This window comes from Thermobia domestica, chromosome 3 (genome assembly GCF_964235325.1).
Source record: "Thermobia domestica chromosome 3, izTheDome1.hap1.1, whole genome shotgun sequence".
Classification (NCBI taxonomy): Eukaryota; Metazoa; Arthropoda; class Insecta; order Zygentoma; family Lepismatidae; genus Thermobia; species Thermobia domestica.
The window spans coordinates 43,356,299-43,369,837 of NC_137456.1; the positions used below are offsets into that span (position 1 = coordinate 43,356,299).

The window sequence follows — 13,539 nt, forward strand, 5'->3', positions numbered from 1 at the left end:
TAAATTATATTTTCCGCAATGCATGAAAAATTATATAAAATAATTACATTAAAATACATAAGTTGTTTATATATAACATAATAATTGCAGAACATAGTAATTATTATGTTTAAAATATAACATCTGAGATAATTTTCACAGTAGGTCGGTATTATTTATGAGGATGTAAATACAAGTTAAGAAACTCGTTCAATAGCAATAAATAAATCATGTAGTGTATTTATTTGCAGCTATTTGTCATATAGAGAGTAATTCTCAACATTCATAATATAGAATGTCATTTATGTTCTTGAAAAATTATTCGATGAATAAACAGAGGGTATAAACAGAGAATCCAAAGTCGGAACGCTCGCAAAAAAATTCATGAACCCCAAAGGTCACGTGAGCAGACTGGAATTGTCCTTATGAAGCATGCCACAGCAGAAAGTCTTTACATAGATTTTCAATTCAATTCCTGATATATGCTTTTGCAATGTGGAAGTTGTGATGCCTTGAGTCGCCCTCTCTCGCTCGCTCGCTCGCTCACTCTCTCTCTATTTATACAGAATATAAAAGTGGATTTATGTGTGTGTTTCAACATAATTCTGATATATCTAGAGCAATTTTAACTATATTTCTTACAGTCTGGAAAAAGAGTACTGTCGGGATACATATCAAAAATGCTAGAAACGGGTCGATATTATTATTGAATCCATAGTTTCGTGGTCGCTTAGGTGAATAGCTCTACTTTCAATTCAAGTCCAATTAAGCTCCCATTAGCACCCAGGGTGGTTACGTAGCGACATAAAGATATCGAAATCAACGGATATTAGAATCGAATCATAAGTTTTCAGCGCCGCTAAGAGTGCAGCATTTCCCATTAGTCCACATTAGTCCCATTGCCTAGAGGGCAACATATTTGCAGAGTGCAAATTTTAAAACTTGAATAATATTTTAATTTTTTCCGTATGAAAAAGTTAAAAATCATGAGCAAATATACTATTTCACGAACAATCCTCTTTTACTATTCTAATATGTTTAATAATAGCGTAAGAAATGTAATAGTAATTCAGAACATGTTTCACAGTTGTTATTTTTTCTTACATAGTTGTAGCTGTAGCATGTAGTGAGTGGAATTTAACTGTAATACATTCATTAATTAACCATATTCGAATTATGTTTAATTTTTAAGTTCGGAATGAAGGGGCGGAGAAATATGGAGTTATTGGGGGCACCGAGCTTTTCTACATTTTACTTTCAAGATCTCCATTTTTCTTTTGTCATTTGTTCGTAATAAAAAAAAGTTCAGTCACTTTTGGATTGTCATAGGATAGTAGGAGTTGGATTTTAGGATGCAGCCTGTGAGATTCTAGAGGAGCTAACTGCTTGGAAAATATTTTTGAATCATCTGTAACATATGAAATAAGGATATGTATCATAAAAAATTGAAAGTAACTATGTCTGCGTAATCATCACGGTCAAATTGCAAAGTCAAATGAATTGACGTTTGGTATATAATCAGGCTCCAATCCCAACTGGGAAGTTATCATACGCGTGTCACTTTCATTATATTACATATCCTTAGGGGGAGTAGAAGTCTGAATTTTTGCGAAAAATTTAGTATCTCACAAGCCGTTCAACTGAGAGCTGAAATTCAGCATATAACTCTTTATTAAAAATAAAGAGAATATGCCCTGGCATTTTTTAAAATTGTCTTTTATGAGCGGGGAGACGGGGGTGCATTTTCTATATATTGGAAATTGGTAGTGGGTTGATTTGTAAAAATAATCGAAAACGATTGATATTAGTTGAGAAAAAAATCGAGTAATGCAAACTAAAGTTCTTTTTGAATTTTATACCCACTGCTTTCTATTTATAATTGCTGAAGCTGGTGTTTAATATATGGAGCGTTCCGAGCATAAGGCAATCAAGCCATAAAGCTAGAGAAAAATGGCCATAAAATTTGTATTCTAAACTTAATTACATGGGCATTTCAAATTAGTACGGCATGCTTAATTATATAGAAAATTAGTTTCTCTCTCTCTCTCTCTCTCTTTTTTTTTTTAACGTTGGTCTACTTTTCCTTGATTCGAAACTTTTAAATTTCACCCTATTTTCTACTGAAATGTGTCTGTAAGGCAACAAAGAAATAATTACATATGATAAATTTAAATTCATTTTAATTCGGAAGATGAGAAACACTTTGCCATTATATATCGTAAAGGTCAGACCCACCAGTATTGTAACAAAGAGGTGTTTGAGCCAATGACGGTAGAAATTCAAACTCCGATAAGTGATAATTTCACAGTCTTGTTTTATTACAAGTGTAATCTCTTTAGTCAATGGAGAGGAGGACGTGGGTCATCGGTCAGAGTTGATGTCGATGGGTTTTGGTGGGTCGGAGTTGGTCGCAATGGTTCAGAGTGGTTCATAGTTGGTGGTGGGTCAGAGTGGATCACGATGGTTGATGGGTCAGAGTGGGCCAATGGGTCATTTGGGTGGTGGGTCATAGTGGGTCATTTTGGGTCGTGGATCAAATTTTCATTGACCCACACCATCTCTGGTTAAAATTGTACTAAAGATAAGAGGCACCGAAGATGCATGTTGGCTATTATGCTCAAATTTTGCGCATGGATAGTACTCCACCAGAAAGCAATAAATCTGAAACGGTTCACGGTATGACCTCCTAGAACTCGAGATGTAGGGGTTTGTCTGATTGGCTAAATTAAGACGTCAATGATTTATCCTTCAACAACCAAGCTTTTTATGATCGTTTCCGTGGGGAAGTCAGGAGAACACGTGCCTAGTAATCGTAATATTGATAGTTCGCGTCCACCCCGGGGTATTTGTTTTGTGTTTTTTTGTTTCACCTAAATATAAACAAATCACACATATAGGCATTTTAACATATTTTGGGAGAGTAATTTTGTGGTTCGTTGGCGTTTCATCGCGTCTCTGCCGCTGGTAGTAAAGTTTTCAATATGGAACTTGGGCCATCACGGATCGTCGCTGCGGGGCCACCAATTTCTGGCGAGAGGTTAATAGTTGACCATCTGTAGTCCACCGACGCTTACAACTTAGGGTAATGAACGATGTCCTTGCCTTGTAGACTTCATGACTACCGACGTCGGCAGTCAACTAGCTTTTAGTATTAATTTACTAACCATCTATCGTTCATGTTTGTACACGGTGTTGTCATAATAATAATAATAATAATAATAATAATAATAATAATAATAATAATAATAATAATAATAATAATAATAATTATTATTATTATTATTATTATTATTATTATTATTATTATTATTATTATTATTATTATTATTATTATTATTATTATTATTATTTGTAGTAACAGTAGTATAATTGATGATAGAATAATTATTGTCTATGTATTGTCTAGGTAGGACTACACACAGGATTTGGCTCGTTTTGGTTCGACTTGACTCTAATCCGAGTCGAGTTGGAAGATATTTTTTGCGCCGAGTCCAAGAGTAGACCTCAAAGATGTCTGTTTCGAGTCGAGTCGAGTTTCAAAGAAAAGTCGTTCGTGCCCATCCCTACTAATGAGAGCTTAATCGGAGTTAAGCGAAATTGAAAGTCTCACTATTTATCTAAGCGACCCCGAAAACTATGAATCTAATATCGATCATTTTCTAGCAATCTTTTACATGTATCCCCCTCCCATTCACCATAGGTAACCCGACAGCACTCTTTTTGAAACTATAAAAAATGTGGTTAAAATTACTCTAGGCCAGTGGTTCTCAATCTAATTCCTATCACGATCCCCTTTTATCACACGCTCTTGCCAGCGACCCTTTTATAATTTGTTTTATAATAAGCTTGTGTGGGATTTTTAACATACCTATTTCTATAATAGTAGAATCCATTTTTTTGTTTATAGTGAACAGTGCCATGGAAAATCATTGCCCGGAGCGAGAGTATAGTACGATGTCACCGTATATATGAGTGACGTCGACAGACTAGCTACGAAGCGTCACCATGGTTGGCACGAAGCTCAATAACATTTTCAAAATAAACCCTACCTTTCCTTAATTTTGAGCACATTTTATTACGTTTTTCCTTCTATTTTACACATGTGCACATGCACTTTCCTAACTTGAGTAACACACTTCCTCCGAAATGTGTGGCCCCTCTTTTCGGCGCCCGGCACTGACAGTGGATACAGTAACTGTAATATCTATATTCCCAACGACGAAGGTGCTGGTTCAAGATGGATGTTAAACTCCTTCATTGAAGAGGCCATTAACGTATCCGATCTAAGCCCACAACTTCTTGACCAAATAATAGAATGATCATGCGACAAGTCTTTGCAACTGGTTTTCTCTAACGAAGACTTGGACAAGTTCTGCCTGATGAGGAGAGAAGAATATCCTGGTCTGGTGATTGCTGCTTTAAAAGTAATAATTCCATTTGCTATATCGTACTTGTGCGAAAGTGTTTTTTTTTTTTTTTTTTTTTATGGTAAACATTAAAACAAAGATAAGAAATCGCTTATCAGTTGAAAACGGCTTGATAATATTCGTCATGAAGATTGAACCGGGCATTGCTGCACTAGTGAAATTACACCATGCTTAGGTATCTCATTAGGTTTTAATTTTAATTGTATTTCAATGTGCAGGTTTTGTTTCATGTGTATTTTTCTAGTATTTCTATATACAGTTCTCATTAGTTTTATATCATACCTCTTTGATTTAAATTCATTTTTAAACAACTCTACTAAGTAACTAACTCTATGGCCTATGGAACCCGGAGGTTCAATGCCGCGTTCACAAAAGCTCTACACTGACTTCTATCCCTAGCCAATTGGATCCAGTTTCTACTTTGTATTCTTATCTCAGCGAGATCCATCTTAATATTGTCCTCCCATCTGCCCCTAGGTCTTCCTAATGGTCGTTTTCCGTTTGGTCTTCCAGTCAAGACTTTCAAAGCGTTTCTACTTTCTTCCATTCTAGCTACCTGACCTGCCCACCTAAGCCTCCTAGACTTGACGACCCTAACAATGTTGGGTAACCGTATAAATTATGTAGTTCCTCGTTATGAAGTTTCCGCCATTCCACATTCCCGTTCCTCTTGGGTCCGAATATTCGTCTAAGGATCTTGTTCTCAAATACTTTCAGTCTATGTTCTTCCCTCAGAGTAAGCGACCATGTTTCGCAACCATACAGAACAACAGGCATGATTATCGTTTTGTATATTTTAAGCTTCAAATTTCTCGACAGAATTCGCGACGACAAGAGACTTTGAACCGAATAGTAACACGAATTCTACACCCTTTGAAAATGTTCAGTAGACTTATTTTTTATTGTTCTTTACAGTGTGTATAAAAAATAAAAGTATGCCTATCAGAACAAAATTAAAAATAATATTTAAAAATAATTTCTGGTATTAGATTCTAACTATATTTATCTCTTCCGCCTATCTTCGCGATCCCCTAGGGGCCGCGACTCTCAGGTTGAGAAACCCTGCTCTAGGCATACATGAGTTATGATGGAACATACATACATACACTTTTATATGTATAAATGCAGATAAGAGAGAGTTGAGAGAGAGCGATTAAGGAATTACCGCTCTCAATCTCTTCACTTTACTTTTGCGATTCGTGAATTTCTTACGTGACAGTTTGGGGCTAGCTAGTTTTTTGTCTTGAACCACGATCCGATTTTCGATATGCTCTACCTAAATGCTGTAATGCGAATATTGAGAAGTTATCTGCGATGAAAGTAGCTGCAAATAAATATATTACATAACTTATTTATTGCTATTACACGATTTTTTAAATTTGTATTCAATATTCACACATAACACACCGACGTTCTGTGAATACCTCAGATGTTATATTTTAAAGATAAGAATTACTTATGTCGTGAAATGATATGAATATATATATTCAACTGATATATACAACTGATGATATGAATATATATATTCAACTCATATATACAACTGATGATATGAAAATATATATACAACTGATGAATTGTAATGTAACTATTTTACATAATTTTCATGCATTGAGGAAAGTAGAATATCATAAAGGAATCTCACCTGAACGGGTATCGAACTCACGATTTAAACGCTCGGTGGTGTACCACTGAGCTAACATGACCGCTTTTCGGAAGCTGCTTCTGAAATATAACTGAGCTCATACGTAAATGCTCTTTTCCGTATGGAAATCACAATGACGAAACGAGAGTGTGAATACATAGTCTCGAAATATTGTATCATTAAGTATTTCAATCAATGTTACTTTTTTCTACACTTAATACCATTTCAACATGTCTTATTATATTTAACAGAAGGAAAAACATATCTGTACATCTTTTCCCGATTACTAAGGTTGGCTTTGGAGGTTCGAACCAGCAGCTTTAGTTTACTGTTTTCCGAAGACACCCGAAGTTGGACTTCGAAAGTGTTCGTCTCAAAACAGCTATAATCATATCGCTCAATCTGTTTGGTATATGGTATATGTTTTTATACGTGTAAAGTCAGTATAACAATTCATTCTTTAAACAGCTTTTCGTATGTATTAATATTCCTTTATAAAAACTGTTTTTATTATTATTATTACGGCGCACCATTTTCAGATTTCTTTCGCGAGTCGTTGACCAAGTCGTTCGCCACCAGCGTTGCCAGACTCACAGCTCGGAATTATTCCAAAACCTGATCGAACTTATGCTAGATTCGGTCAAATTATGCTAGATCCTCATAATTACTAATTCAGGAGTTAAAAAAAAAAGTTGAGATACGATAACGTAACTTAAAATACACAGAGAGCAAGAATGCATGGAAAGAACTCAACACTTCACGCACCAAAATTTTAACTCAACTAAATTACTGCAGTCGTTACCAAACTCAATGGCGTATATATCGTATAAATGAATGCAAAGTTTTTGTTTACATATTTTGAAAGAAAATTACTTCGCAGCATAATCGGAGTTGGGAATCGTCTGCTGGGAGAGGGGGCAGATTTTTGGTCGGTCTCGGAGCTGTCATTTCAGGAATAAATATGATCATGAAGTCAGAAGTAAAGATGGTGAAGTTGTCAAAAAGTTGGGGGGAGAATGGCCCCCATAGCTCCGCCCATGCCTCGGAGTTAAAGGATTAGAAAACCCTGGGTGGAGCAAAAAAAAAAAAAAAGCCCAAAGCCGCTCCGAACTTACTTAGGAAAATAAGACTGCCTGTATGGTTTACCGAGTGTATGAATCAATGGAAGAGGATACATTTCTGCCGTTCTTTTTCTTCCCACGACCAACTTCTCCAGGTTTTACGGCTTTTTGATAACTTGCTGAAATTGTGCTAGATTTGGGCAGGTGCTAAAAGCAAGATGCTAGGTGCTAGAGACATGCAAATTATGCTAGATCTAGCATCATTATGCTAGATCTGGCAACGCTGTTCCCCACAATAGGCTTGTCGTGCAAGTAACCAATCACACGTCAGGTACTAGCTTTTACCTATTGCTTTCTTCTCACAGCTCAGAACATTGGTAACTATGGATAGACGTACAGCAGTAATTACTTTATGGGAGTTTGAAGGTTATTCTGCAACAGCAGCTAGCAGACGAGTAGGTGTCCCGGCCTCTACAGGAAGGCAATGGATTCGGAAATATGGTGCTACAGGTCAGACTGGTAATTTACGATCTCCTGGTCGTCCGCATGTGTCAACCGAAGCCCAAGATGCGAGATTAGTAAACGAAGCCCGGTTAGACCCACTAAGGACGTCTAGACAGATAAGGGAAGCTTCTCTCTTTCCTGGTAGTAAGCATACAGCTCTGCGAAGGCTTCGTCATGCTGGGTTACGTGGCCGTGTTGCTGCCGTGAAGGAAAAACTCTCGGACGACCACAAAATTACCGTCTCGCGTTTGCACAGGCGAATGTGGGTCTCAATTGGGAAAACGTAGTTTTCTCAGATGAATCCATATTCACAACATCAAAGGAGGGACGCCGTTTTGTGTATCGTCCGAGAGGCACCCGATATGACCATGGATATGTGGCTGCTTGCAATCGCAGTGGCCATGTATCTATTTTATGTTGGGGTTGGATTTCAAGTCGCGGAGCAGGACAGCTTCATAGAATTGAAGGACATCTGGACAATGCTCAGTACTTAGACATTATCAGTAATATCATGGTGCCGTCTGTTTCAGCCTGATGGTGTAATTCAGTTCCAGCAATACCAGTCGCCAATACATAATTCCCGTGTGGTTCAGGAATGGTTAGCAGGGCACCCTGAGATTGATTTAATCGACTGGCCGCCTCGTGGAGCAGACCTCAATCTCATGGAAAATATGTGAGCAGAAGTGAAGCGTACTCTAAGGGAAAGTTGGCCTGGGGCAGATCCACCAAGAACTCAGGATGACCTGTGGCATCTTGTTTCCGAAGCATGGCTGGAGGTAGGGGAAGGAGATAGATTTGTCACCCATGTAATAGATTCCATGCCCAGAAGAATGGAGCGTGTAATAAATTCAGAAGGGTCTTGGACACAATATTAATGACCCCGCCTTAACTCCCGAAAACAGCCCTTTTCAGGGCTACCTAAACGCTTCTGAAAATATTTCTAGAAGTAAACCACTCCTTGTATCCGATTTCTGTGCAATCCTACTAACAAAAGAATGATAATTAGCTGTAGGCTTTGAACTCAAGACCTCTTCAGTGGCAAGTCCGTACTCTACCAGTGAGCTAACATGAACACGTAAACCTAACCCGAAGAAACACGACTTTCAATTTCTGGTATTCGATGACAATGATGCTCATATACTTTGCAAATGTTGTATTCAACTTGGGATATTCTGCAACACACACACACACATAAACAAAGCGAAAGAGAGAGAGAGAGAGATGAATACACAAAAGCATATTCAACGTATTCGAATGAGACTCTAAGTAACGACATTCCGTTCTAAAGAGAATTTGTGTTTCTTCCCGTGACGTTAAGGGGATCGGGAAAAGCTATGTGTCTTGAAGCAGGATACGACTTTGGATACTCTGTTTATACACTTTCTATATCCGTAGGAATATACTGTATTTCACGAATATAAATAACATACTGTAATGAGAATATTGAGAAGTTAAATCTGTATGACAAATAGCTGCAAATAAATACACTGCATAACTTATTTATTGCTATTAAACGATTTTCCTAACTTGTATTTAACATTCTCATACATAATAACGACCTACTGTGAAAATTATCTCAGATGTTATATTTTAAACATAATAATTACTATGTTCTGCAATTATTATGTTATATATAAACAACTTATGTATTTTAATGTAATTATTTTATATAATTTTTCATGCATTGCGGAAAATATAATTTTAAAAAAAAAGTATTAACCCAGATGGGATTTGAACTCACAACCTTATTATTTGAAATCCGACAGCTTACCAATGAGCTAACACAAGGACTTCTATAACCAAGCTTCTAGCGATGTATAATGGATCTCAAGATAATTATGACATTCATATCCATGACAAACGCTGTTTCTGTTCTACTTTGACTTTTATTTTAGTACTCAGGCGATAATTATGTTCTATTTCTTAATTTTGAGCATTCTTTTACATATGGAAAGATTCTTTAACGTATTTAAATGTTCCATTACGTATAGAAAGCTAAATGACAAACAAGCATGTGCAAGGTTTCGAAATATTGTATCATTAAGTATTTCAATCAATGTTGCTTTTTTAAACACTTGGTAACAAGTCTTATTATATTTAAAAGAAGAAAAACACATCTGCAAACTTTTTCCCGATTGCAAAGGCTGGCTTGGAGGTTCGAACCTGGCTTAGTTTTTCCCGAAGATACCCGAAGCTGGACTTAGAAAATTTTTGCCTCAAAACACCAATAAAGAATGCGCTCAACCTTTTTGAGACAAGGTGTACAAGCATACCGAATTTCAAGTTTTTTATTCCAATTCCAAGTACCGGTACCTAAAATATGAGATTAAGCAAAAAAGAAAAAAGAAAAGAAGAAACGCTCCTTTAAATAACATTGTGAATGTCTTCTCTCCCTTTAGATCCCCTAAAAACTTAAAAATATTCCCTTTTGGCAATTTTTCTGTGGGTTAGTCCCGCAAGCTAACAATCATGCCAAATTTCAACTTTCTGCGTCAATCGAAAGTACCCGTTATTTTATGTCAGAGAGTTCATGTAATTTTATATAGGCCTATAGTTATTATTTGCTAATGCCTGTGAAGCGTGTACTTTTCCCAAATGCTAAGACAACTATCTTATGTTACTAGTCTCGCTTTGCTGCTGTATATCTTTCAATAACGACGAAGCGTTCAAATGTATTTATAGACCTGAATGACAGTGACTAATGCAGCTGTGAAGTGAAGGATTTACGAATTTAAGACTCGATATGAAGTTGGCAACAAGAAACTATATTTGATTTAGATTTCTGGATTTAGACTTCTGTGCTTTCCGCATCTATGGCCATTTAGCCCGTCATATATGACGGGTGACGTTCTTCGGCGAGCACACTAATCGGGGAAAGGGAAGGAAGAAAGAATTGGTGAAGGAAGGAAGCGGCTTTGGACCTATAGTTAGTTCACCCCGACATTTGACTGGTGTGAATGAGGGGAAACCTCGTTTAGGATGGCTCGCCTGAAAAAGCTTTTAACACTTTCCCAACCGAGTCCAAAAATAGTATTTTACCTACTGCCGCTTAGTATAAGCTTTTCATTCTTCAGAAGGTAATAAGAATAATCAGAAATGAAAATTTTCTTGTGCATGCAGAACCACTATTCCACGAACTGAACATATTAAAATTAGATAAACTTTATTTTTATAGGATAAATTGCCTAATATACAGAATCCTCAAAAAAGATGCAATTATATTTTCACTACAATTTCTTGAAATAAAGCACTCAATTAGTACACGACCAAAGACAAACAAAGAACTTGAAAAACTAAGACCACGGCTAAATCATGGTATCAAAAGTATCAGGTACCAATGTATTAAGGCATGAAACACCCTACCACTAAGTGCCAAAGAACTACAAACTTTTAGCGAATTTAAAACACAGGTGAAACGGTATTTGAAAATTGAGAAACTGTCATGTTACTGTGTCATTATTATTGCTATTATTATGAACTTACGAAGCAAGCACTTTCTCGCCATCTTATAATGTGTAAAAAAAACAATTCTGAAAGAGAGAATCATGAACAGCAGAAGCTCGGCCTCTCCCAGAATCATTTATAAACGTTGCCAATTTACTCTTTTGTAACCATATACATACAAATTATATTCTATTCTATTCTATACAAACTTGATGATTCAAGAGTTTCTGATTCTCATATTCCAGTCGGTGTAGCCTGCAATAAACTTCTGCTAAACACACTAGACAACTGCCTGACAAGGGCGCCGATTTCTCTGTAAATTTGGGGGGGGAGGCATTCAGATGCAGAAGGTATATATATGAGGATTTTAAGACCAATTGCATTCAAATTATGCCAAATATTGTATATTCATAAATATAATTGGGGGCCCGGGCCCCCCAGGATCGGCGCCCTTGCTGCCTGAGGTTCCCAATAGTAAGGATCATCGGTTCTTTACCAGAGAAGAAAGTTCGATTCGTGGTAATGTAATCTTGTAATGATTAATGAATATAGTTGATGCTTATCTATTTCATTTTTAAGTCTGCTTGATTATTTTCTGAAGTTAAGGGCAAAGCAAGTAAAAAATAATAGTAGTCCTCAATTGGAGACAGACCAAGTGGGACCAAGATCTGTGCGTGTGGAAAAAAGGTACTTATAAAAGTGTAGGAACTTAGTGTAGGTACTCATGAATATGATGTAGTCAGCAGTCAGCATCGTTTTCCGCCTTTTCTATTTTCCTTAGTTGCCCTTAGGTAGACCCTACACATCTTAAGAGGACTCCATACCTCCACAAAAACGCGCAGAACAGACCTTCCGTTTTGAACATTTTTCTCAGTTACAACTAAAGATAGAACTATGGATTTTTTTTATATTCTTCACAAAACATGTCGGCACAAATCCTTCACAACAAAAATTAAAAAATTTTCATCCTTAATGAGTAAATTTGGTATAAAAATGGGGAATAAACGTCATTTTCAGATGCAATTATCTTCAGAACCCCACATGCTAATAAAAATCCGTTTTGAAGCAATTGTGCATTGATCTTTGCACTTGACATTCGCACTATAACTTGTAAAGTCAGTTTTGATATATCGATATTGTACGTGGAAAACGAAACCCTTGTAACAGCGTAAAGTTTCTCTGCACTGTAGCGACAAAGTTCGACAGGGCCTAAGCCCCACCCACAGTAGAATTTGGAGGGATACAATAAAGTAGTTCGCGAGGGAAGATCCGCATGCGACGTCTGCTGGCAAGGAAAAGCAGCAGTATTGTATATACAAACTTCAGTTCAATTTTGAGTTTGATCGCGTAAATATGTCCACTGAAGCAGCTTGTTTAGCTATAATAATGGCTTGTGCATGGAAGGGGAAAAACCCAGGTATTAAATAAATACATTTCATTTTTTAACATTAAAAAAATGGAAGTAAGGTTTGCTTTTGCTAAATTACCGAAAAGGTGATCCCCCAACTCTGTTAATTGCGTAAGGTTCCTGGTCTTTAAGTTAGAGCCTGGGAATCAACTTCGGATTCGCTAATATTTGAGGATGTTCTTTGACATTTGTTTCCTTGCCTGGATCACTTAGTTTTCAAGTGCCATCTTCTGGTATTTCACTATAGACTAATTTTCTCTTCGCAGGGAGAAAGACCTATGAGAATGTGTTTGCAACATTGAGGAGAGATTAATAACATTGAAAAAAAAGAGATAAAAATTTAGGAAGCAAAACATATTGATTAGAATGTTAATTAATATATTTAAGAACGAACGCATTGTGCCGATATGCCGAACTGTTCTGTGGAAGATAAAGGAATACAAGGAAAAATGTTAAAAGATCAAAACGAAGTTTTCGTAAGTATGGAAACTACTGAACCAATTAATTCGCCAATTATGACAGAATATATAAATAATAATAATAATAATAATAATAATAATAATAATAATAATAATAATAATAATAATAATAATAATAAACATTCTGTCACAAATGTAAAAATAGTTTATTGTTTCTATATTTATTTCATAAAAATTCAACAGTAAAAAAGTAATTAGCAGAGCGTGGTTTCGATCCACGGACCTCTGGGTTATGGGCCCAGCACGCTTCCACTGCGCCACTCTGCTTCGCTGACTACTATCCTTTTGTTCAAGGATTTCATTACTGCATATATATATATATATTTACTTCCACATTCTGACTTCTAATTCTGTGTATCACTATCAGGGCCGACGCGACGGTCGAGCCGTGCCACCACCCAGGGCGGCACGTCTAGTGGGCGGCAAAATTTGAAAAAGAAAAGAATACTATTAAAATATAAGGCTTCGTAATAGTCCCACATGCAAAAATAAAATTGTGTTCCCTGAGAATGTAATTAAACTTACTTCACTCACATTCAGGAAATTCAGAGCATTCTCCTCATTTCCAATTATCAAACTACTAGCTACAGGT

At 36.5% G+C, this 13,539-nt stretch overlaps 1 non-coding gene across 1 annotated transcript; it reads right to left on the minus strand.

Annotated features, from left to right (window-relative positions):
• Positions 1 to 13,142: 13,142 nt before the first annotated feature.
• Positions 13,143 to 13,214, minus strand: TRNAM-CAU (transfer RNA methionine (anticodon CAU)). The gene has a single exon. It is a non-coding gene; the product is annotated as a tRNA-Met (tRNA).
• Positions 13,215 to 13,539: the final 325 nt, after the last annotated feature.